General features: G+C 37.2%; 1 long non-coding RNA gene across 1 annotated transcript in view; it reads right to left on the bottom strand.

The window, feature by feature from the left end:
• Positions 1–3,287: 3,287 nt before the first annotated feature.
• Positions 3,288–27,123, bottom strand: part of LOC103350144 (uncharacterized) — a 70,870-nt gene continuing 47,034 nt past the window's right edge. The window contains exons 6-7 of the long non-coding RNA XR_001794514.3: positions 7,577–7,644; positions 3,288–3,612 (exon numbers count right to left, since the gene is read on the bottom strand). This is a non-coding gene — a long non-coding RNA (uncharacterized lncRNA). The remainder of the gene's footprint in view (positions 3,613–7,576; positions 7,645–27,123) is intronic.

Raw genomic sequence — 27,123 nt, 5'->3', positions numbered from 1 at the left:
AGACATTCACTGCTACAAATTCTTTTCAGGTGTTTTCATTGTAAGCAAATATTATAAATGTAAATTGTCAGTATCTCTTAAATACGGAATAATATGAAATATTTCTCTTTAATCACATAATCAAGGATGAGAAACAACCTCCATTTGGGAAGAACCCAACAGCTATGATAATGGAAATGATGGGACATGTTCATTAAATACTGAACACCCTCACCATACTTTGCTACCTGATTTATAGAATATGAAACAGAGAACATTTTTACATGTGTTCAAGTGATGTTATGTAAGGATGAAATCTAGAAGTGGAGATTAAATCCTGATATCACTGATGCCGGAGAGGTGTTTAGTTAAATGTAATATCCTTAACAAGAAAATAACTTTATTTTTAAGAAAATAAATCTCAGGTTTAGTAGCAACATCAACAATAGTAGCCCGAGGGCTAATTCTTCAGAAAGCATCTGGCTCTTGGCTCCATTCCTGGAAGAATTACATAATTTTTGTATAGATGTGTGCCTCAGAGAAAGGATCAGAGGGGACTGAAAGGAGTCATGGAGAAGGTGCTGCCTTAGACCTTATCAGCTTCCAATGGTTGACTGGCCTGCTGCTCTGGTTCCTTCCTCAGGAAGCCAAGATGTGCATGGCTGCCTCTGGATGAGTCATCAGCTTGGGCTCCCGAAGCTCTGTTGTGACTTGTTTGGGAAGGTTTCCATGTCAGGAAATTCGGGACACTTTATGACACTCATGCACGTCTTTGGCTGGTATGCACAGTTGATTTGGATCTGTACATAATGAGGCTAAGGTCAGGGGTTTGGTCTCTGCATAGGCCAATTAGCTTTTTTCTGCACAGCGATCACAGATGGTATATCTAAACCTGACTAACCAGGTGTCCTGCACGGATGAGCAACTCATGAGACAATGGACAAGTCACTGTGTATGATAAAAACATTTCCTCTACTCTTAGAAAAACTACTCATCCCTTTGTTAGCACCAACGTCATTTATTAAGTAAAACTGATTGGGTTATTTAGACAGTTTATGTGATTTTTTTCAGATAGAACTATCATTTGTAAGGAAACATTCTTAAAATTATGTTGTTATTAGTACTTTCTTCATATAAACTAGTTCTTTAAATTAAAATAAAAATATTATAAGACTAAAATGATAACCTTCAAAACTACAGGTAATCTTAAGAAATTGTTCAGATATTCAGTGTTTGTAGAATTGTAAAATTGGTGAAATTCCATAATTGAAATACACTAAAAATTTGTATGTGCCTCAAGTGAGATTTCCTAGTCCATGTATAGCTAGGATAATATTTTCATATCATCTACAATGTAAATTACATAATAGTGAAACATATGATCAGAAAAAATACAAAATGTGTGTTCATTTAAATTGCATAAAATTAATATCTCCAAGCAGTGACAATATGCACTTAATTTTTTCTCCTATTGTCACAATAATAGTGTTGCATATTGTTTTAAAGGCCTAAAATGCTAACATAGTGTTTTTAAACTGAAATATAAAATTATACAAGATTTAAACAATGAGGCTGGAGTACTAAATGCTTTCTGAAAAATATCTTCTTTCGTAGCATTTAATCTACCATGTCAGCCAAGCTTGAAGGAAACAGCAAAGCTCACCACATTCAATCACATGGAATGTCACATCTGTTGCAAACATATTACATAACATAACTGTGCTTTCATAGGCTATTGATTTTCACTATGAAGCATGAATAGATAGGTAAGTTCATATAGACAGAGGCCATACTATAGAAAACAAGAGTTTTACTTAAAAATAAATTATATAATGTCCTTTGCCTATTTGTTTTGCGCAATCATACATTATTAACCTTATCTTTACATTATAATGGATTGATACTATTGAAAAGAACAGAATGAAATATATTTCTATCAAAATCAATTCCAACTTGAGTGGGTAATAGTCCTACCTTTTGTGAGGCATTAACACCAAAATAACTGTTAGGAAAGGGAAATCTTAAATTTTAGTTCCTCTCTCTTGATTTCTGAATGCATCAAATTGTTTGTGAAAACTTAAAAGATTGAAACATGGTGTAATGGATAAATGCCTGGAATAAAATTCAGAAATGAGTATGTTCATGATACTGCACTTTATGTTATTATTCCTTCCTTAACCTCTCCTCTGAGTGATAACTTTTAACAGAGCATAAGGTGCCATCTATTTTTTGTCTCTTCCTCCGTCTTTGGTATTGTAGTGTAATATCACATTCCTCTTCAAATTTTCCCTGTCCACTGGAATACTTACTAATGCAGAAGTTTCTTTTATGTGGCTACCAGTGGGAGGAAGTGGGGTCATAATTCAGATGGTAGGCTTTCCTTTGGGTCAGTGCACAACTTTCTTTCCTCTCTAACAAACAAATGACAGCTCTAGATCAGAAGGATGGAGATCAAACCCAAACACCCTAAGTGCGTGGATTTCCTTTTTCTCTTACAAAAGAGGAAATACCACTTACCCACCCCTTCCTCTGAAACTGCATGACCTGCTCCTCTGGTACTGGATATTTGTGAGAAGCTAGAGGGCAGAACAGTCAGTGCATCTATCAGAACACAGTGCTTTACACACCTCCGTGAACATGCTTCTTGACCTCACTGATAACCCATAAGGGAGTATTTAAATCAACTTCCTCAGAGTCCAAGTCAGGTGATTTTTTGTCTGGAATAAATTTTGAAGTCCCAAATGAGAAAAAGGAAATTCTTCAGACACAATAAAAAGAAAAAAAAAGTCTTGGGGAAAAGAATGATTTTTTTGTACAGTCACAAAGACAAAACAAGTGTGTGTGTGTGCCCACACAAGTGTGTGTATTTTAGTCTTGATTGCTTTCTATCTTTTGATAGACAGATGGTATTTATCTAGGAAAACTTACCACAGTGGTATTTCAAAACTCTCTTCAGCAAACACATATGTTTCCACCTACTTGGTTCATTTTGTTTAACTGAGGTAACAGTTGAAACATAAATTCTAGTAACAATGTTGGTTTTGTTCCCCACGTAAGCTTTGTTTCATGATAGAATAAATATAATTGTAAAGAGTGACAGCTTGTTGTTTCTGTTCAATAAAGCCTTCTCATGCCTTCAAACAAAGCTATCCTGCCACAATAATAATAATAAAAACTGCTCTAAAAGCAATTCCTTTAACAAAAGGCAGGTGTCTCTGATACATAGTTTTAAAAATTTACAAACTTGGAATTACACAAATTTGAAGCTGACTACTAGTTTTTTCCATATTTTCTATATACAAGGTACATCGTTTTTTAAAAAATTATTTATTTGAGAGGCAGAGTTACAGAGAGAGAGAGGGAGAGACAAAGAGAAAGGTCTTCCATCCTCTAGTCCACTTCCCAAATGGCTGCAACTGTCGGAGCTATGCCAATACGAAGCAAAGAGCCAGGAGTTTCTTCTGGGTTTCCCACATGGGTGCAGGGGTCCAGGCCTTGGGCCATTCTCCACTGATTTCCCAGTCTATTAACAGAGAGCTGGATGGGAAGTGGAGCAGCTGGGACTTGAACCTGTGTCCATATGGGATGCCAGTGCTTCAGGCATAGTTTTAGCTGGCCTCTGGTAGCTCATTTCTAATGCAAAGAAAATAAAAGTGCATGTAGTCAATCAAGTAAAGTTAGTAAAACCCATGACACACTTGTAGGCATACAGAGAATGTAGTTTTTCTTTCCATATTAATTTGCAAATATTTTCAAAAGTCTTCTACATGTGCCAGACCTAAATCTTTGCAGTGAGTATTGGATGGGTGAGAAGTCAAATGCAGAGCAACCTGTTCAACATTCCTGCTGGACAGTATCCCAGGCTCTTAAGAAACATTAGTAACTGTGTCTTGTCTTCCTCTGATGTCTCTTTCTCTCCTAAATAAAGAAAAAGATTTGTTCTTTGCCTTGCTCTCTCAATTTTCCTCTACTGTGGTGGCCTTATTTATTCCAGACTCAACTGCATGGAGGTGATTCTAAACTGAAGGTAGGGTTTTCTCTAACATCACCATGGATATTGTGCAAGATTTTACATTTTAAATACAGAAATATGAACTCATCATCTTCTATGACTATCAGAGAAGCATCAAAGAACCATCATGATTCAGGATTCTGTTAATGATTATAGATTACATACCATCCCCCCATTACATTTATCAGAAGTCAGAGGACTGCTCCAGTATTTTGGAGCAAGTTTTATGGAGGAAAGTTGCCTGTTCCAACTCATTTCTGTCATTAGAATAGAAAAATATTTCAATACCTTAACCTCTTGATGCTATTGTACGCATTAAATCTTTTATACAGTTCTAAACAATAATATGTGATGCATAGTGATCATGGTGGAAAACAGTATTTATTTTATATAACAAATTTATTTGCTTCTTTATCCAAAATGTCTACCAGGATTAAATTAGTTTCTCTTGTGCTCTCTATCTCTACCTATTCAAAATCTAATGATAATTTGGAAATAAGTAATAATTTGATCAACTAAATGTAAGCTTTACCTCATTTTACTCTGTAATATTTAATACTTTCTTTCTAAAATGTATGTTATGCTCTAAGTGTATGCCATTTGCATGCTAATTTTATTCCCAAATTGATTACCTCTTAGGGTCAGGAAATTATTTCTTATGCATTTTTGAATCCCAAAATAAAATTTTTTCATTGAAGAAATTTTAATTTTAAAACTTCTTTGAATATAATAATACATTTTATTCAATAAAACATTAGAATTGTTAGGATTTCATAATCTGTTAATCACATTTTCTAGGTTTGCTATTTGTTCTTCTGAGTTCAAAGTTTGTATTTCTTTATAGGTTAACTGATAGAGAGGAGACTGGTGTAATCATGTCACTAAGTTTGGTTGATGATTTGTAGGTTGGATGTTCTGCTATATCCTTTAGTTTTAGCTACATAATTTATATGAAGAAAAATTATATAGAGTTTTACTATGCTATTCTGAATGAATGTCGTTTTTCTGAACATGAGCAATAAATTTACATAATGAATTATTGAGGTAGGGTTCGGTGGTATTTATGTGTAGAAGCTGATGAATTATGTAACCCATCAATTTCACAGCTCCTCCCCATCTTCAGAATAAAGCTACTTAATGGCAATTGGTGACTTGGGCTTATTGATTACAGAATTTAGGTGTATATTGAGGGGATATAGCTTAATGTAACTAATGTTCTTTGCCTTAGTATAACCTTAATAATGTTCAGTTTTCTTCTCTTTTTTAATGTTTCTTTTTTCTTTCCAGAAATCTCATATTTAAGGAATACAAACTTAATGCATTTCATAAGTACAACTTTAGGAACATAGTGATTCTTCCAACTATACCCACTCTGAATCCCTCTTCCTCCTCCCTCTCCTATTCCCATTCTTGATATTAGAATCTATTTTCAATTAATTTTATAAACATATGATTAACTTTATACTAAGAGTACTACAAATAGTGTGTGTGTGTGTGTGTGTGTGTGTATAAACTGGTCGTCAACAGTGGAGACAAGGGTTGTTCAAAATTATCAAAGACATCAAAGTGTCAATTTCACTTCTGTAGATTAAGTTAATACAAGATCATTAAGGAAGAAGAACTTCAGAATATTTCTAGGTATTCTCTGCAATCAGTGAGAGATTAAAAAAACGGGTGAGCTACAGGGGGAAGACAAAAGAAAAAATCACAAGCTGGCAGAGACAAATCAATTCTACAGTTTCAAAATAAGGGGGGAGAACTAATAAAGCTTTCACTATCACCTTCACTTGGGTTTGCACACCATCAGGGAAAGTAGCAGGCGAACCATTTTATTATGTGTTCTACTCACCTTTTTTCTCAGTTTCTGACACAATATACTATACTATGTTGGACTCCTGTGATATTTTCTACTATCAAGTTATTCATTTATTATTTCACTGCATCCTTCCCCAATATATTTTAAGCATCTACATCATTCAGATATAATAATAGATACTAGAGGTAGAATGATTTATGCTATGAAGTCCCTGCTGTCATAAACTCAGAGACAGGATTAATTTTAATTAATTAATTAAAGTCAGGATTAATTTTAATGTCATGAAATAGTCTCTCTCTCTTATTTCCAAAGTAATTATGCTTTCCATTCATCCAGAAACTTGAAAACTGATGACTCTTGGGTTTTGAATGAGCTTCATGGTTGGGAAATGTTGTTTTGGCCTTTAGCTCCAGATTTTACAAATATTGTGTAGAGGTTTTTAGATCTTGTAGAATACCATTTATTAATATCATTTCAAAAAATAGTGTTTAAACTCAATAGCTCTGCAAACCAATAATACTGTTTTTAGCATTTAAAATCCTCTCCCAATCTCAGTAACAAAGAACTGGACACCATGCTTCTCTTAGCCCCTGAGTACCAGATGTCTTAGGCTCTGCTACTGGGAATAAGATCTTGGAACCTACCAGGGCAAGCTGTGAAAGCAGTGTGTTTTACGTAGGCGTTGTGGAGGTGCTCCTTCTTCTATAAGAGGCAAGACCTTACTATTGAAGTGGCTCTTCCTAAACTTTGGGTTATTTTGCTAAAGTTTCTCAATAGGCTTAACTTCATGTAAGAGCAAAGAAGGGAATGTTCCAACATGGATTTCTTGAAAGTATCATTTTAGGTATCCTGATGCTATGTTCAGCAGTTAGTATCTCTGGTTCTGGCCATTTAAGTCTCTTGTACTTAGGATTCAATTAGTGTCTTTGATTAAGCAACAGCATCCTCTAATCCAGAAGACGAGACAGAGAAATGGTACTCCAACAAAATGGAAGCCTAAGAAACGAAAATGTAATAGCTACGTTCCTGAAAGAGAGGTTGAAAAAAGACCTATCTTCACTGACTACCCTGTCAAAACAGCCAGTTGGAAAGCAAGCAAATAAGCAAACAAACGTAACTCACTCAAAATATTCAGCTCAGATAAACCATCTTATAGTGTATGGTCAAGTGCATACATTTTAGGGAAGAACAGAATTAGGTTTAAATTCCTGCTTCACTACTGGCATAACTTAGATTTGACATTACTTATAGACCTCCAGTTTCCTCATCTGTGAAGTCAGAGAATAGAATAGAATTTATAAGCATTAAATAAGAATATATATGTGATTTACTTATCATAGCACAAAATGTACTTGATCAATAAATAGATCTCCTACTTGCCAAAAACCCAACAGAAAGCCTGTAAAAACTAGCTATATGGACAGGTGTTGTGGCACCCTCAGTCCTGGCTAATGTGGCCAATTAGGAAGTGAACCAGCAGACAAAAAATCTCTTTCTCTGTGTGTGTCTCTCTCTCCTTGTCATTCTGCCTTTCAAAAAAAGAAAATAAATCTTAAAAAAATAAACAAGCTATAAGAAAACTTTTACCAGATATATTTTTTATGTTTAAATAAGTAAAACTATTGGTTTTGGAAACACAGACTTTTAAAATTCTACCAAATGATTAAGCAAGAGAAAGCAGTCTTTTCATTTTAATCCTGCTCAAAATTTCACTTCCGAGCAGCAACCCCGTATTCATTTTCTTCGTTCCCTCGCTGGAATAGGCATACCTTTACATGTGTTTTGGTGATCAGGAATTGTGTCTTGATTCCCATGAGCAGTCCTTTCCTGGCTGTGGCTATATAAGCAAACAATACAAAGAAGTATGAAATTTCTTCAGTTATTAAGTTATATCCAAGAACTCCCTGGTTTCTATTTTCAACTAATATGAACCCCGGGTGGATGTGGAAGGAGCATCCAGGTTAAATATAGCTGTCTCTATAAAGAGCTCACCTGAAGAATTGAAGGCATTTTGGTTAATGGTGACCCTCCCTGCACTTTGCTATTGGGTGTGAATTTCAGTGAAACTTCATATCCAGTAAGTCCTCCCAAGGGAAATCAGTTGTGGACATCGGAACTTTGCCCTCAGCTAGATGAGGCCATCTACACAGATACACTCCATCAAGGTTCTCCCAATGGTGACCCCTATTTCATAAAGTTGAGATATGTCCTCAGATTGTCCAGTGTAGAGAACAAAAGAAGAAAAGAAGATAGTAAGAGATACTGTTATATTAGAAAAAAAGTACACATATGTGGTGCATTATGTGCAATCTCCATAGGCAATCTTTGAAAAAGCTTCATTTTATATAGATACATAAATTATACACTTGGTGCTCCATGTCCACAATTTCTATATCAGCAGATTCAAGCAAACTTGGATCAAAAATATTCAAGAAATTGTGTCTGGAACACATGCTGACTTTTAAAAAAATCCTTTTCCCTAGACAACACAGTCTAATGAATGTTTACATATCAGTTGCATTGCTTCAGACATTACAAGTAATTTAGGATGTGCATAGGCTGCATGCAAACACTATGCTATTTTTTAAAATATTTATTTATTTATTTGACAGACGAGTTACAGAAAGAGGGAGAGATATAGAGAGAGGTTTTCTATCTGCTGGTTCACTCCACAAATGGCCACAGCAGCCAGACCTGGGCTGATCTGAAGTCAGGAACCAGGAGCTTCTTTAGTGACTCCCACTTGGGTGCAGCAGCCGAAACACTAGGACCAACCTCCACTGCTTTCCCAGGTGACTAGCGGGGATGCTGGGTCAAAAGTGAAGCATCTGGGACTCAGTCAGTGCCTCTATAGGATGCTGTCAATGCAGGAGGAGGCTTAACCTACTGTGCCATAGTGCCTGTCCCAACACTGTGCCATTTTAAATACGAGACTTGGGCATCTACATGTTTGGTTAATTTGGGGATCCTGGAACCCATTTCCCACAAACACCAAGCAATGATTTTCTATGTGTTCACACTTGTTATGTTAGAATGGCTCCTGGAACTGCATCATTTATTTCTGAATTAGAGAAACAGTATCAGAATCTTCATAAAAGTAAATGTTATATGGCATATTTTTATGAGACACTTAACATAAAAAGCACTTCAGCTGGTGTTTGGCACAGCGATTAAGATACTGCTTGGGATGCCCACATCCCATACCAGAATTTCTGGATTCTACTCTCAATTCTGCTCCTGATTCAAGTTTCCTACTAATGCATACCCTGGGAGGCAGTCGGTGATAATTCATGTACTTGATCCCTGGCCACCCAAACAGGAGAGGAGATACAGAGTGCTTAAGCCTGGCTCATTCTTAGCTGTCTACATTTGGGGAGTAAACCAGTGGTTGCAAGATATCTCTTTCTCTCTCTCTCTCTCTCTCTCTCTCTCTCTCTCTCTAGATTCACACACACACACACACACACACACACCTGTCTTTAAAATAACTGAAATAAATTTTAGAAACCACTTTACACATATTAATTCATTTGCCTATCTTTCCAATCCTTTGGATGAAACTCTTAGTTTCATCTTCTTAGGAATGAAGACTCACCTGACACAGAGAAGTTAAGTAGTTCCTTCAAGGTCATTAAATTCATATTGATCCTGTTCCATGTTTTTAGTTATTCTTCAAGGTCATAAACCTTTCCATAAAGGTTTTTAAAATTTTGAAATTGAAAGAAAAAACATTAGGAGAGCATACTTATAATTTCCCTGATAGAATGCTATTCTCAGAAAATTTATTTTTCTATTGATATAACAGGTGTTTGGCAATATTGGAAGACTGGATAGTCCTAATTTGGGGAGAATTTGAAAAAGTGTGTACTCCTCATGTAGGATCTTTGTCCTTAGTGTGCTGTACATTGAGATTTAATGCTATAACTAGTACTCAAACAGTATTTTTCACTTTATGTTTCTGTGTGGGAGCAAACTGTTGAAATCTTTACTTAATGTATGCTAACCTGATCTTCTGTATATAAAGAGAATCGAAAATGAATCTTGATATGAATGGAAGGGGGAGGGAGTGGATAAGGGGAGGGTTGCGGGTTGGAGGGACGTTATGGGGGGATGCCATTGTAATCCATAAGCTGTACTTTGGAAATTTATATTCATTAAATAAAAGTTAAAAAAAAAGTGTGTAATTTTCTCCTTCCTAGTTCAATGTATTTTGAAGACAGCTTACCAAAGTTTTAATTTTTTCCCAAATTACTTAAAAATAGAGTATAGGGATTTTACTGAATTTTCGGACATCTGGACTATCTGTTGACAGAGTACTTTCTGTTTTACATGTAATGACTCAGTTCATCGTCCATAAACTCATGAACAAAGTACCAAACTGTCAGGCATTGATTAATCCAAAAGTATACTAGAAGATGTACCATCAACTAATGGAAAATATGCCTTCAAGAGACTGGAAGCATTTTATGGACATAGCAACACTTATACAATAATTATAATGGGGCCAGTGCTGTGGTGCAGCGCTGGCATCCCATATGGGCACCAGTTGGGGACCCGGCTGCTCCACATCTGATCCAGCTCTCTGCTATGGCCTGGGAAAGCAGTAGAAGATGGCCCAAGTCCTTGGGCCCCTGCACCTGCATGGGAGACCTGAGAGAAGTTCCTGGCTCTTGGCTTCAGATCAGCGCAGCACTGGCCATTGCGACCAATTGAGGGGTGAACCAGCAGATGGAAGACATCTCTCTCTATCTCTGTTTCTCCTCTCTCTGTGTAACTCTGACTTTCAAGTAAAATAAATAAATCTTTTAAAAAATAATTCATAATAGAAGAGGTTATGAATAGAGTTTTGGGGTTTACTTTTGGAAGCAAAGAGAAAATAAATGGTTAGGAGAGCACATAAAAGCGCTTTCAAAGAAAAATAATAAATGGCAAGTGGCTTACAATATGGCAAGGAAAACGTTGAGAAATTTTAGTCAGTATCAGCAAAATGGTCTTAGATAGCAGTCTCTTCAAATCAGCATGCCAGGATACAGTTCAAAATAAATGTGTTATGTTATCAGTTTGAATTTGCCAGAGGCAATAATCCATAATGATCCATAATCCATGTGTCTATTATTTTCATCATTATGAAATCTTTTAAAATATTGTTTCAGATATCTAAAACTCATAAATATTATTTATTTGTTTTTCATTCTAAATAGTCACTAGTATCTCCTAACAGTTTAGGTATTCTGATCTTATATTGTGAATGTTATTCTAAGATTACCTATATCAGAGTCATTCTTTAGTTTTACATTATTTTCTTGGATAGGGTTATGATTTTTCATTTCACTAATTTTGGAGATTATATTACATTTTTACTTTCATTAATTATTATCAGTAAATTATTTTGGGATGTGTTCTGAAGTAAAATTTTTATTATTCTTTATAGTTGATTTGATGTATTTCTTTTTCTTATAAAATTTGGCTTTATATTTATTTCTTAAAAGTTTGTTTATTAATATAAGCAGCACAGATTTCATGCATTCCATAGGTACTTTCCAAGACGACAATCAACTTCCCTCACTTCCCTGATCCCCCCAATATCCTCTCTCCCACCCCTCTCTTAATTAGTTTTTGCAAAGACATAATTTTAATGTGCTCTGTATTCATAGTCTTAAAATGCCAATAATCAAAATATTTAATAAGGAAAAATTTGGAAGATCATAGTTCCAAAGGAGTATAAATAAAAGCTAAAAATGACAATAATATTACAAAATGTCTATTTCATTCCTATACATTTTTTTGCAGTCAACATTAACTATCACATATCAGAGAAAACATATGATATTTGTCTTTTTGGGACTGGCTTATTTCACTAAGCATGTGGTTTCTAGTTGATTAATTTTGTTGCAAAAGACAGAATTTCATTCTTTTTTATAGCTGAGTAGCATTCCATTGTGTGTGTGTGTGTGTATATATATATATATATATATACACCTCATTTTCTTTATCCAGTGTTCAACTGATGGACATCTGGGTTGATTCCATATCTTAGCTATTGTGAATTGAGCTGCAATAAACATAGAGTTGCAGATAACTCATTTGTATGTTGATTTCATTTTCTTTGGTAAATTCCCAGGAGTGGGATGGCTGGATCATATGGGAGGTCTATTTTCAGATCTCTGAGGGAGCTCCATACTGTCTTCCATAATGGTCGTACTAGTTTACATTCCCAATAGTGTATTATGGTACCGTTTCCGCACATCCTTGCCAGCATTTATAGTTTTTGATTTTTAAATGATAGCCATCCTAACTGGAATGAGGTGAAACCTCATCGTAGTTTTTACTCAACATTTCCCTGATGGCTAGTGATCCTGAGCATTTTTTCCTGTATCTGTTGGCCATTTGAATTCATCTTTTGAAAAATGCCTCTTCATGGGGCTGGTGCCCTGGCGCAGTAGGTTAATCCTCCGCCTGTGGTACTGGCATCCCATATGAGCGCCGGTTCTAGTCCCGGCTGCCCCTCTTCCAATCCAGCTCCCTGCTATGGTCTGGGAAAGCAGTAAAAGATGGCCCAAGTGCTTGGGCCCCTGCACCCGTGTGGGAGCCCAGGAGGAAGCACCTGACTCCTGGCTTCAGATGGGCACAGCTCTGGCCGTTGCAGCCAACTGGGGAGTGAACCAAAGAAAGGAAGACCTTTCTCTCTCCCTCTCACTGTCTGTAACTCTACTTCTCAAATAAATAAATACAATCTTTAAAAATAAAAAAAAATACCTTTCATGTTCTTTGTAACACCTAGAAGTAGAGGAAATATTGCTTTGGTGTTTTACTGAAAGATGTAGTCCAATTTGTTCATACACTGCATGATAGTATTTAAAGCATAACACTTCTAAGTTTGTTTCACATTTTCTAGGAAAATGCTCTTTATAATAAATTTATACATACTAAATTCACATCATTTTACTGTATTATATACATATTTTGTATTAGAAAGGACTTGTCATTTCAAATCATTGCACAATGAATGTCTTGTAGACTCTGAAATGCTTTTTATTGTCATTGCCATAAGAAAATTACATTCATCAGTGAAATGGGTTTTGAATATACAATACTGTGATTAAAATGTGTCCCCCAAAGTTCACATGCTGGAAACCTAATCTCAGTCACTAGGGTTTAGGTGTGAGACCTTTAAGAGATGCTTGGGTGTTGGGTCATTAGGGCTCTGACCCAATAAATGGATTCACATCATTTTTGTGCGAGTGGATTTAAGTCCTCAAGAATGAGTTTGTCATAAATGAGTTTGGCTCTCTCTCCTAGTGTGGCGCTATGTTATGATGTAGTTCACAAGACTCTCCACCAGAAGTGCTTATTTAGTCTTCCCAGACATCACAACTCTGAGTCAAGTAATTTCTGTTTATTATAAATTATCCAGCCCATGGTATTCTGTTGTAGCAGTGCAAAATTTACTAAGATATTGAGCTTAAGATTTTGTTCTTCTTGCATGTCATCTTCTTTCATTTTTTTAGATTTATTTATTTTTTTGAAAGTCAGAGTTACACAGAGAGAGGAGAGGCAGAGAGAGAGAGAGAGAGGTCTTCCACCCGCTGGTTCACTCCCCAATTGGCCATAGCAGTCAGAACTGTGCTGGTCCGAAGCCAGGAGCCAGGACCTTCTTCCAGTCTCCCACTTCCACTTGGGCCCCTGGGCCATCTTCTACTGCTTTCCCAGGCCATAGCAGAGAGCTGGATTGGAAGTAGTAGAGCAGTCAGGTCTCGAACCGGCACTCATATGGGATGCCGGCGTTTCAAGCCAGGGCCTTAACCCACTGCACCACAGCACCAGCCCCTCATTTTTTTTTTAAAACTAGGAGAATGCTTTGTTATCCATGAGAAGAATTTTATTGTCATAGGAAAACCGTGTTTTAAATGCAGCATGATTATTAAATAGTTTGATTTCTGCTGTAGTATGTAATAAGTTACCACTTATCCAATATGATGAAAAAAAGCTTTGTAATTTAAAGGAATCATTCCCATTACAATTTGATGTTGTGGGGGCTGGCGCTGTTATGTAGCAAGTAAAGCTGCCACCTGCAGTGCCAGCATCCCATATGGCCACCGGTTCAAGTCCTGGCTGTTCCACTTCCAAGACAGTTCCCTGCAGCAGATGATGGCCCTGCACCCACAAGGGAGACCCAGAAGAAGCTCTTGGCTCCTGGCTTTGCATAGGCCAACCTCCAGCTATTGTGGCCATTTGTGGAGTGAACCAGCAGATGGAAGATCTTCTCTCTCTGTCTGTCTCTCCTCCTCTCTCTGTAACTTTAACTTTTGTATAAATGAAAATAAATATTTAAAAGAAAATTTGATGTTGTGTTTAATTCAAAGAGCTTTGGGGCATGATAAACTGGATCATATCTGCCAGAGGACCACAGGATTTGACCAGCATAGAAATCTGACAATGCTAGTAGTGAAAGGAATTTGTCCTCAAAATGTAAACAGAGTACTAGTGCCAGGATGAGTACATTCAAATTATTTTTTAAAATAAATTATCACATATAATTCAGTTATCCATTAATTTTAACAATAAAAATAGTAGTAGTGAGCATTTGTTAGGACTCAAACAGAAGTAAAGAAATACCTAATATAAATACACTATGTGTATAGAACTTATAACTAGACCATTATAATTTCTGATCCATGATATTTCTAGACTTCCCAAATACCTTTAAATTCACCATGCTGGAGTACAACAGGAAAATGAAAGTTTTCATTGGCCAATTTAAGAAAAGCTCGAAAAGTAGCGGGACAAGGTTTATGAGTGGAAATACAATGTGCCAATGCATACTCCAGAATTCCCCATAAGCGCAAGTCAGAGCTGTTCCTAGGACCAGCAAGCTGAGGGTGATCGCCATAGGATGCATGTGCTCAGAGATCCAGAGATGCTGTTATTATGTTGGGACAATAGTAATTTGAGGAGGAAGCTGTTGTGAAGAAGGGAGTGACTAAACCGTCTAATGCAAAGTTTTAGACAAATGACCAGTTTATAACTATCTTTTTCAGTCCTTTTCCTCAAGTGTACTAGAAAGAGAAAACATCAGACACATGAGCTGTGGCACCAGACTGCTGAGTTTCCAATCCTATGTTACCATTGTCCTTTAAGATTAAGGCACGCCTCAATTTTCTAATGTATAAAATGGGAATGATACTAATATGATCCTTAGAGGGCTGAGAGCAACAGCAGGGTCTGACACACTAGTCTATCGCCCCTTTTAGTGTTAGCTCTTTTTATTGAAGTTACACAGCTAATGGGAGTAAGAATATATCAAGATTCATGTTTTGTGATTAAACCTAAACCCAGAAACTCCCTACATGGCTAGTTGTCGTCTGAAGAAATGAAAACACAAGCCATGATTGGCCCCAGAGTGTGTGCTTAGCAGTAGTCAGCACTACGGGAGCCTCTTTGCTCCAGAGTCCCCAAGGTTCTCAGTCTAAAGCAAGGGAGGAAAGAGAAGCACATGGATTCTCTTCTGCAGGAAGTGAAGCTCAGTGTGGCAGTTGTTTCGAACAATGTTTTGGCCATAGTTACTGCTGCGGTGTAAATGTGTCTGTCAGATTTCATGTATTAAGAATGAAATCCTCGGCCAGCGCCATGGCTCACTAGGCTAATCCTCTGCCTTGCAGCGCCGGCACACTGGGTTCTAGTCCTGGTCGGGGCGCCGGATTCTGTCCTGGTTGCCCCTCTTCCAGGCCAGCTCTCTGCTGTGGCCAGGGAGTGCAGTGGAGGATGGCCCAAGTGCTTGGGCCCTGCACCCGCATGGGAGACCAGGAGAAGTACCTGGCTCCTGCCATCGGATCAGCGCGGTGCGCTGGCTGCGGCGGCCATTGGAGGATGAACCAACGGCAAAGGAAGACCTTTCTCTCTCTCTCACTGTCCACTTTGCCTGTCAAAAAAAAAAAAAAAAAAAAAAAAAAAAGAAAAGAAAAAGAAAGAAAGAAAGAAAGAAAGAGAAAGAAAGAAAGAAATCCTGCAAGTAATATGTCAGTGGCCCTTGGATAGAGGGTTTAGGGAGGTAATTACAATTAGATGATGTCTTTCATCCACTGCTCTGTCTCCCCTTGTGATGCCCTGTGTGGCCCTGGGACTGCGAAGAATCGTCACCAGAAAGAAGGCTCTCCCCAGACATGGCCAATTGGCCTAGGACCTCCCAGCATCTGGAAGTGTGGGAAAGAAATGTCTATTCTCTATAAATTACCTGGACTGTGGCATTTAGTTACAGCAATGGAGAAAAGACTAATACAGAGATAAATTGATAAAGTGCAGTTGTTTTAGAGGAATCATTCTCAACTGGCTTATCCCTTGGACCCCAATTGGGTAATGTGTGCAGTGGCTGGCTGTCAGGACAAGTGGAGAGGCACTGTGGTCATTCAGCAGGCAACTGACAGGGCTACAAGCTCAAGTTGTGTAGGAAAGCTCTATACAATCACTGCCTGACTTTCTAATGCTCCACTGAGTATCTATGTGAGTGAAAAATCCATTATAAATAACCGAGTTTAATAAAATCACTCACTTTTGTAACTCATTTCAGATCCACTGATTTTACCAGAAATGCAAATAAAATGCAAACTGAGGAAATATTTTATTTGATTTTGTAAAGAATTTTATAAAGAGGTGTTTCTCATTTCTAAAACAATATTAATATTGACACTATATTTATTGGGTTTTGAAGCAACAATACCACAAGATGAAACAATTTACTGTCTTGAATCTGTAACATTCACAGTGATGATGCTTACAGTACAAGCATCTACCTCTTAGATTGTGGTTACTAGCATAGTAATACCTAGACATTTATATATACATGTATAGAATTATAAATAAATTAATTTTGTTCTTCATATTACAGGTAAGACATCCTATATATTTTTAATACTGTGTACTGTTAAGTCATGATATCTATGAATTTTATGTTAGGGGAATGAAAGTGACACCATGAAAATATTTGTTATATAAAACATATATAGAGAATAATAGGATTGATGACCAATGGCTTGGGCTCTTACACCCAAAGGTATAATTCTGGATACTGAGTGCTCAAGGAATAGTTTTGCCCTTAATAAATATCTTTCTCATAGCATAGTAGGTTCCAGACTTTTATTGTACCTATATTTCATTTGTGAGTGTGTGTGTTGGGGGGGGGGGGTTGTTCAGTGATGACCTATTGCTGAGGACATTAATAAAAAATTTCTATAATGAACTGTATACACAACTTGTTTTGTATTTGTGGTCTTTTAGTAAAATAAACTACTTAAATACCAAGCATCAGTGTTATTTCTTGATTTGCTTTCCCTCAATGTATAGATAATTTAGGAATCCATTTAAACACATAGGTATATTGCCTTAATAACAGTGGACAATGCCAACGCTGGGAGAGTTAGTAACTTGCCTATAACCCAAATCGTGATCACTCAGGTGATTCAAGAAACCATTTACAACTTTGTAGTACCAAAAAAAAATACTCCATCAGAAAGTTGCCATTCTTTAACTTTCTACTGTAATGCTTTTATAAACTATACTTCAAAAATTTTAAATCCTTGCAGTGTTATGGAAAACTCCACGCTTTCATTTATATTTTCAATTCTGTTAATAGTTTTATAAATGAAAACAAAGGCAATAAAACCAACGATAGAAGGTTATGAAGCAATCGTTACAGAGCTGTGGAAAATTGATTATATAGAACATCAAAACATTTTAGAATTGACTTTATAAAAAAACCTTATTAAGGAAAACACTGTTGGCAAAAGTGGAATGTGAAAAACAATAGGAATATACATGACAACTAGTGAAATAGAAAATGGAATATAAATGTCATATTAAAATGCAAACTAATAAAATACAATATCCTTGTTTATATTACTATATGAGTATCTTAATGGAGAGAAAAATCTTGAAATGACATAGAGATGTCCTCGACACCTCATATTCATTTCACGTGATTATTAATGAATAATTATATTCCAGTTCAGAACTTAATCTCCCCAAGTACTTGCATTTGGCGTGCCCTTTCTCCAATGAGGTATTTTCCAGTAACACCGTCTATGTGTATGCCTGAGGGAGAAGGGATTGAGGTCTTTCAGAATTTGAATACAAAATAATATATAATAACATATAATACATTATATGATAAATATGACAATTACAGATTAGCATTTTTCAAGGACTTGAAATAGAATTAGAAATTGTGATTTGTTTTTGTAAACTATACTCATAGATTCATAGAAGGACTATCTTCAAAAAGAGCATGTGTTTATCTATTTGATGAATTTCTAGGATGCCTTCTATAGGAATTTAGCCTTTTAAAGGAGTCATGAAAACAATTGGAAAAAACTTGGATTCATCATTTTCAAGAAAGAATCCTTTCTGATGAGGATATTCTGGAGCTACCAAAATTTTATTTTCATTCCCAGAATGGGAAGCTGGCTCATGCCCCGGAAACAGCATGTCAGTGAGGATACTCTGTCTCCTGGATCTCCTGGGCTTAGTTTGTAGTTCAACATTTTTCATGAGCTGAGGGACTGAAAGACTTGGAAGTGCAGTTTTGATGTTCTGTCTTCTTGGGAATGTGGGTCTTATGTTATTTTTAGCCTTTTCTGCATTTTTCTTTCCCTCCTCTTTTCCATGATTTTAATAGGATTTTATTAGGATAAAATTTATTTAAAGTAAAATGCACAGAACTTAAGTACAGCACGATGATTTTTAACATGTATACCATGTGAACACACCAAGACCAAGATATTAAACATAGCACTACCAGATTTCTTCACATCCTCTCTCAGTCATTCTTAACTCTGCCCTCACCTTGTTCACCCCAACCCTTGGTAACGCTCCTCTAAGTTCTATCACCAAGGATTGCTGCCATCTGTTCTTTACCTTCTTATAAATTGCATTCTTTGTGTCTACCTTTTTTGTTCATATATAATTTTGAGATTTATTCATGTTGTATATATCAGTTGTTAGTAGTTTAAAATCTTTGGAGAAACAACTGTCAATATAGGAGTGGTTGCCAGTGCAGCTTGAGTAATCCCCCAGATCCTATTAGTAGTAAGTGAACAATGTCAGTGAAGTTAACAAACTCAAATTTCAAACTGCGATTTTCTTTTATTTTTATATGTTGTTTGGTTTTATATATATATATATATATACACACAAACACATACACACACACACACACACATATATATATATACGTACTATGTATTTTAGAGATTTGTTTATGCATTTGAAAGACCTACAGAAAAAGAAAAAGAAATTTTCCATTAACTGGTTCACTCCCCAAATGGTAGACAGACAGGCCTGAACCAGGACATAGCCAGGAGCCAGGATTTTATCTGGATCCAAACATTTGGACCGTCTTCTATTGCTTTTCCCAAGCCATGAGAGGGAGCTGAATTGGAAGTGCTGCAGCTGGGACATAGACAAGCACCTATAATGGGATGCTGGCTTCTGAGGCAGCAGCTTTATCCTCTATGACACAATGTTGGCCCCCGGCTTTTTCATATTTTGAAATATTTCAAACAATCCAGAAATGTAAGGAGAAAAAGAGTTCAATTAGCACACATACATTTAGCAATTTTTAACATTGTGCATATTCAATTAATATGAAATGTCACATTCAAATACATAAGTACTGTTTTTTATTGAAAGTATGGAGAGTAATATTACATACTGTGGGATCCATGACCGGGATCATAAAGTGAGGAGAGAAGCCTGTATTATTACGTAAATGGCATGATTCAGTGCAGTCAACATTTATAAATATTTGTATACCAAATAATGCAGCATCCACAGAGTTTTTACAATATATATATATGTGTATATTTTATATAAAACTTCCACATATGAGAGAAAACATGTGTGATCTGTCTTTCTGTGTCTGGTTTCTTTTGCTCCTACCATTTGGTTGCAAATGTTGAAATTTCATTCAGTTTTTATGGTAGGTAATTGTTTTATAGATTTATATATATAATATATATTTATATGTTTACTTATATAGATTTATATATTTGTATATACCAAGATTTATATATACACCACATTTTCTTTATTCAATCATCAGCTGATGGACCTTTAGGTTGATTCAATATCTTTGATATTGGTAATCGGGGTGTGAGAAACATCGGAGAGTAATTATCTCTTTCATATGTTGAGTTAATTTCCTTTGGATATGTTCCCAGAAGTGGGATAGCTGGGTCATATGCTGGAGTTCTTTTTAGTTTTTTGAGACATATCCACAATGGTTTCACTAATTTGCATTCCCACCAACAGTGTGTTAGGGTTTCCTTTTCTCCACATCCATTTGCTACTTTGTCTTTTCGATAATAGCTATTCTAACTGGGGGGAAATGATACTTCATTGTGACTTTTATTTTCATTTCCCAGATAGCTAGTTAGTCATACTGAGCATTTTTTTTGTTCGCTGTCCATTTGTATTTCTTCTTTTGAAAAATGTCTATTCAGGGGCTAACATTGTGGTACAGTGGGTTAAAATATCACCTGACATGCTAACATCCTACGTGAACATATGTTGGAGTTCCTGCTGTTCCTCTTTTTTTTTTTTTTAAGATTTTATTTATTTATTTGAGAGGTAGAGTTACAGATAGTGAGAGCGAGAAACAGAGAGAAAGGTCTTCCTTCCATTGTTTCACTCCACAGATGGCCACAACGCCCAGAGTTGTGCAGGTCCAAAGCCAGGAGCCAGGTGCTTTTTCCCCATTTCCCATGCTGGTACAGGGGCCCAAGGGCTTTGGCCATCTTTTGTTGCTTTCCCAGGCTATAGCAGAGAGCTGGATTGGAGAGGGGCAGCCAGGACTAGAACTGGTGCACATATGGGATGCCGGCGCTGTAGGTGGAGGATTAACCTACTGCACCACAGAGTCAGACCCAACTTACCCTCTTCTGATCTACCTCCCTGCTAATGCTCCTGCGAAGGCAGTGGAAGGTGGCCCAAATCCTTGGGCCCTGCCACCCATATGGGAAAGGTGGATGGAATTCCAGCTGCTAGCCTCAGCTTAGCCTATCCCTGACTGTTGTATCCCTTGAGGGAGTGAACCAGCAGATGGAAGATCTCTCTCTCTCTCTCTCTTTATATCTCAGTATCTCTGCCTTTCCAATAAATAAATAAATCTGAAAAAGAAAAATTTCTGCTCAGATGCTTTAGTTACTTTCCTTTTTGAGAGGCAGAGGGGGTAAGGAAGGAGAGAGAGAGCATCCAATCATTCCCATCTGGTTCATTCCCTAAAAGCCCTTGAGGGGCAGGGCTGGGCTGAGGCTGAAGCTGAGAGCTAGAACTCAATGCAGATCTCTCACATGGGCAGTAGGAATGCATTTACTTAAGACATTAACACTGCTTCCCAGGAACCGCAGTAGTAGCAGGGAGCTGGAACCAGGAGCTGGAGTTGGGAATTGAGTCCAGTTACTCTGATAAGCAACAGAGGCAGCCTGAGTCCTAATTGCTCAGGAGAGAATCCAGGTACTCTGATACAGGGTACAGGTGTCTTAGGTGCTAGGCTGAAGTCTACCCTTTATTTGAGGTTTTGTGATTCCAAATTTAGTGTGTACTTCTTAGTCCCATAGTTGCATCTCTGGTGAATGTCCATCAGAACCAGAAGGCATATAAAAGTACAGAAAACAACATGATATTGGAATTAGATATTCAGCCAGTATGTTTTATTTTTTTTATTTTCATCATAAGTTAAATCAAGTCTCAAAGACAACAGAAATTTTAAATCATAAGTCTGATGCAAACCACAAAATGTAGCAAAAGTACAAATTGTTTGAAGAACCAACCCAGAATCAAGAGAGTTCATATATTCTCTGAAATTTACAATCTCCAGAGTATTTTCCTTGTTCTTGCATTAATCTTTGGTTAGTGTTCATCACAATTTAGTATTCAGCAGTTGTAATTTTTACTATTGCTCTATCATTAAACCTCTGTAAAGAATTCAGCTTTATAAAAGAAGGAAATCTTACAATATGAAAGGACATGGATGAAGCTGGAGGACATTATGATAAATGAAATAAATTGGTCACAGTAGGAAAAGTACTCTATGGCTCCACTTACGAAGTATCGAAACCTGTTAAACTCTGAGTCACAGAGTGGAATGATGGTCGCTATGGGCTGAGGAGATGAGTAACTGATGATCAGCTGGTATAAAATTCACCTGTCTAAGATAAATACATTCTAGGGAGCTGCTATACCACATTATGCTTTTAAATAACAATAATGCACTATACACATAAAATCATTCAGGAAGGTAGATTTTGTTTCTACTACACACGAAAAAGCTAAAAAACATAAAGTTAAGTATCCTAATTTTAGCCAAGGTTTAACCTTAGAGGAAAATATCAACAGAAAATATTATCAATAAATAGCAATTTCTGTAATGCATAGGTAATAAAGTATCATAAGCAACAAAATAAAGAGATAAAAAGCTTAATAATTAGAAAGCAGTTTCAGTTCTAGAATATATTATAATTGAGGTGTTCCTGGTTATGTTCATTTATAACTAAAGCAATAACTCAAATATTACACTTGAAACATTTTTGTAAATAGATTTATTTTGTAATAGCATATTACAAGGAGAAATTAAAATCATATAGGCTTATTTTGTTGATCTGGATAATCTGTCAGATGATTTAGGCAATAATCACTAGGTTACGCTATAGTTTTTTCTACTGTATTGATTGCAATAAATAATGGATCCAATGGAAAATATTCATGGTAAAGTTATTTTTCATCTCTTCTTGTAATTTCTCATTTGCTCAAAGGCTCATTATCTCTCTGCTCTGACTCCCATCGTCCCCTCTATCTCCACCCCTATCCTTCCAGACCCACGCAAGTATCTGAATTTAATCTTCATTATTAGATTGGCAGAATACATAACTGATATATATGTGCAGAAGTAAATAAAAAGGACCCAGGATTTTTCTAATTAGGTATCTCTTCTTGATGCTCTGCAGCCTCAATCTAAAGTCATCATCCTGGTGGGAGTTAAGCAGACTCCAATGCTTCTAGCTGTGTTTGAGCAATCGATGATGACCAAACAGCTGCTGTGTTTGCCCACATTTTCTTCTGCCATGGGACCCGGTCACGTTCTCCTTAGGTCAGAAGTAAAGCTCTGATTGATCTCCTTGGGAGCTTTGCTAGTGAAAGGACATTAGTGTTGGGCTCCTGACAGCAACCTAATTTTTACAGAATAGTCAAAAGTCACATTGCACCTTCAGCTGCACACTAGAGACTGCAGAGAAAATAAAAACAAGGGAGGTACAAAAGTGCAATAATCATTTCCTCTGACATTTTTAAATTACTGTGAAGTGGTCCTGCTTTACCTTATGCAAAAGTGGATATTTTAACACAATTAAAAGTTATGGGAATCAAGTAATGCTTTGAAAGTTTCACGTTCAATTTATATAATTTGGGAGAGCAATTTTACATGTAAATAAATGTGTGTGTGTGTGTTTTGTGGTGTGTCCAGGACATTGAAAATTTTTCATCTTCCATATTGACACTATGGACAAATGTTCAATTTCTTGTTTCTGCCATACTGTGAAAGTGATCCCCAACACTATTGCAGTGGTATTATTTGGGAGAGTTGATTCCACCACGCAAGGCCTCCTGTTCACAGGGCATATTACCTCACACTGCTCCATTGCTTTTACGACATATTAATAGGAGAACTGAGGATGGAGTCTGTTGGAACCCACAAATTCAATGATGCTTGACATTTAGATGGCCCAATCAACATGTCTTGACTATTAATGGCTATTGAGATATATATTTGCACAGGAATTAACATGAAAGGAGCATCAAAGTAACTTTATCCTTTAAGAACCAAAATTTCAAGCTATATGAGTTTTCAAATGACATGAGTTACTTTGTTTTTTTTTTTTTATTTTATTTATTTATTTTTTGACAGGCAGAGTTAGTGAGAGAGAGAGACAGAGAGAAAGGTCTTCCTTTTGCCGTTGGTTCACCCCCACATGGCCAGCGCTCTGCACCGATCCAAAGCCAGGAGCCATGTGCGGCCTCCTGGTTTCCCGTGCGGGTGCAGGGCCCAAGCACTTGGGCCATCCTCCACTGCCTTCCCGGGCCACAGCAGAGAGCTGGACTGGAAGAGGAGCAATCGGGACAGGACTGGTGCCCCAACCAGGACTAGAACTCGGAGTGCTGGCGCCACAGGCAGAGGATTAGCCAAGTGAGCTACAGCGCCGGCCAAGTTACTTTAATTTTTTTCATTAAGTATATATGCACATATAATCTTAGAAAAATATATTTAAAATTGATAATATACATACTGATAACTTTGGAAAAATTTCTTTTTTGTCTTTTTGTTTCTGTTTTATTGTTTCTTTTCTCCCATTTTCTTTATCACCTCTGACCTACTGCCATGATTTATGTTCACTAGTTTATTTCATTCATCCTTATAAGAATACAATTATGTTTTTGAAACTGTATATAGGAAGTACATGAAATTTGTTCCCTGTATATAAAAACACAGTTATAAGCCAAAACTTGCTTGCTCTCACTCTCTCTCTCTTTCCCTCCCTCTTTCCTTACCCTCTCTCTCTCCCTCCCCCTCTCCTACATATAAATCTGTCTGCCTATACCTAGCGTTATTGTCATCTGTCGGCAGTCATAGAAATGAGTCATTGTTTGATAAGGATGGGATCTTTCCTCCCAGGTCAAAACCACCATCTGCTGGGGGTAACATAAAATCAGTGTGGCCCTGAAAGGAAAGGCACTCATTACCCTTCCTACTGGAGTCACCTGTGAGAGACCCATGGGTTCATTGGAGACAATGCTAACAAGTAAATCGGGCTCCAGGGTACACACTACACCAGTGGTTTTTCAGGACTGAGCTCATCGTTTCATTTGAAAGTAGAGAAACCAGTTCATTCTGTTTTGAGTGCACTTTTCCAATAAGAAGCCTGGCTGTCTGTATTTGGGCTTCCCCTCATCCCTTGGCAGAAGCCCTGCTCCGGCTTTCTGGGAGCACACACTTTGCTGGACATTGGCAGACCCCTTTTGTAGCAACAATGTTGTAGGAAGAGGTTTAATTAACCTAATGCAGCCTGGCAGCAGTGAGTAGCATCTGGAAAGCTGAAAATTCCCACGAAACCCAGTCTGCTAACTGTCCTTGGCCTCAGTCATGATCAGTGCAAGGCAGGGAAAGAGTCCTTCTGTCTGCACTGCAGGGGACCCTGTCTCATGCCTGCTGTCAGTGCGTGTGAGAGCCACACTTCTGGCAATCTGGCCTCTCCTGGGTTCTTTGCTCCCATCTAGTAATGGATTTTTTGCTCGTTGGTGCACTCTCAGCAGAATGAGTCAAGCTCTCCATTACTCTGAAGTTGGAAACAGACAGAAGCTTCCCTTGCTCTTTCATTGTGTCTTTCTCAAGTGGAAAAACTGCAAAAACAACAAAAACCCAGAGCTACTATTGGAAGACACCAGCGAATCTTCAGCAGATCTGTTAGCAAACTTCTTTACTCCCTCTAGTCACAGCACCAACAGATTGCCTACAATTCTCACAGCTTAGAGCAAAATATGCTGTGTCCATTTCTTTTCATCAAACAAATTATTGTCATCTTGTACAAATAAAAGGAGGTAGCAGTTATTAGGGTGGAAAACATCTACCTTCCTACATGTTTTCAGGTATTATAAACAGAAGACAATGGAAATTTGAGAACACAGAAAAACTATAATAGAGTGCCACTGAAAGATTAGAATTGATGGAGAAAATTGGGATTCAGACTTTTTTAGAGATAAGCTTGCATTTAAAGAGAAGTTAATAAATCAGAAATACAGTAGTGGGACAATCTTTCAAATTTGTAAACAAGCCTTTTGTTGGTAATGAGAGCTGAATGACCTTATTAGCACATCTGCTGTAGGACATTTGTGGTCCATGGTGAAAATAACAGCACACACACTTTTTTTTTTTTTTAAGATTTAAAGATTTGGGTTTGCAAAGTCTTGTCTATTCCCTTTGAAGCAAACTTGACACCTTTAATTCCAGGTCAGAAATGCCTCTTGATATCCTAGGCTGTTTTGTACATTTGGAGGATAGTTCTTACATGAACTGTGCTTTACAGGGGCTTATACGGATCTGGGTATTTCATGGTCCTGCTTTATTGAAATGGAATAACTTCACACACACTCACCCAGCCACATTTGTTCATAGTAAGTAATCTGGATGTCATCTTTAGGTAACCCAATAATACAAGCTAATGAGCTATTTAAGATCCTTCTCTTCCTAACATATTTTTTCTTTTCAATCTGCAGATATTTTTATGGTTTTCTTTATTTACTAGTTTCTCCTAACAGTTAATCAAGATTTTGCTAATTAAGTAAACAGATTTGGAAATGCAATCAAGTAGAATTCAATTTTAAATAGTTTTATTAGTTATCTTTTTTTGAAATGGAGGCAATGTTGAGGGTAGCTAGATGACATAAGAAAGATTAGAGGCCGGTGCCGTGGCTCAATAGGCTAATCCTCCGCCTGCGGCGCCAGCACCCCGGGTTCTAGTCCCGGTCAGGGCAGTGGATTTTGTCCTGGTTGCCTCTCTCCCAGTCCAGCTCTCTGTTGTGGCCCGGGAGTACAGTGGAGGATGGCCCAAGTCCTTGGGCCCTGCACCCGCATGGGAGACCAGGAGAAGCACCTGGCTCCTGGCTTCGGATCAGCGCGGTGCGCCAGCTGCAGCACGCTGGCCGCTGCAGCCATTGGGGGGTGAACCAACGGAAAAAGGAAGACTTTCCTCTCTGTCTCTCTCTCTCTCTCTACTGTCCACTCTGCCTGTCCAAAAAAAAAAAAAAAAAAAAAAAAAAAGACTAGAAATCAAACATCTCTTATGGTAAAATGAAAAAAATCATAGATTATTCTTATCCTGGTTCACTCCTTTGAGTCTGGACTGAGCTTGGGATTCTTGTTGGCCAATAGAATATGGGTAATGTTAAGCTGGGTGATTTAAGATCCAGGACTCCAGGATAATTTGCAGCTTCACCTATTGTCCTTATCTAGGGATGCTGTTTTAAACATATGAACTCTACAATCTGATGGTGACACATCCTTAGAGGGGTCTGCACTTGGTTTAATGATCTGCTGTCACTCTATTTAAACCCAATTTTTTGCATGAAAAAACAATGATTTCATTTTTACTGGACCTCACAAATAACAGGATTTCTCTCCCTTTTGGAACCTTGAGATCCTCAGGATCCTAAGTAAATAGGAGAACCTTTTCAAGATGAAAGACTACCTGGGGAGACAGACTGACTCAGTTACCCCAGC

This window comes from Oryctolagus cuniculus, chromosome 7 (genome assembly GCF_964237555.1).
Source record: "Oryctolagus cuniculus chromosome 7, mOryCun1.1, whole genome shotgun sequence".
NCBI classification, from domain to species: Eukaryota; Metazoa; Chordata; class Mammalia; order Lagomorpha; family Leporidae; genus Oryctolagus; species Oryctolagus cuniculus.
This window is presented reverse-complemented; position numbering and strand designations above follow the sequence as displayed.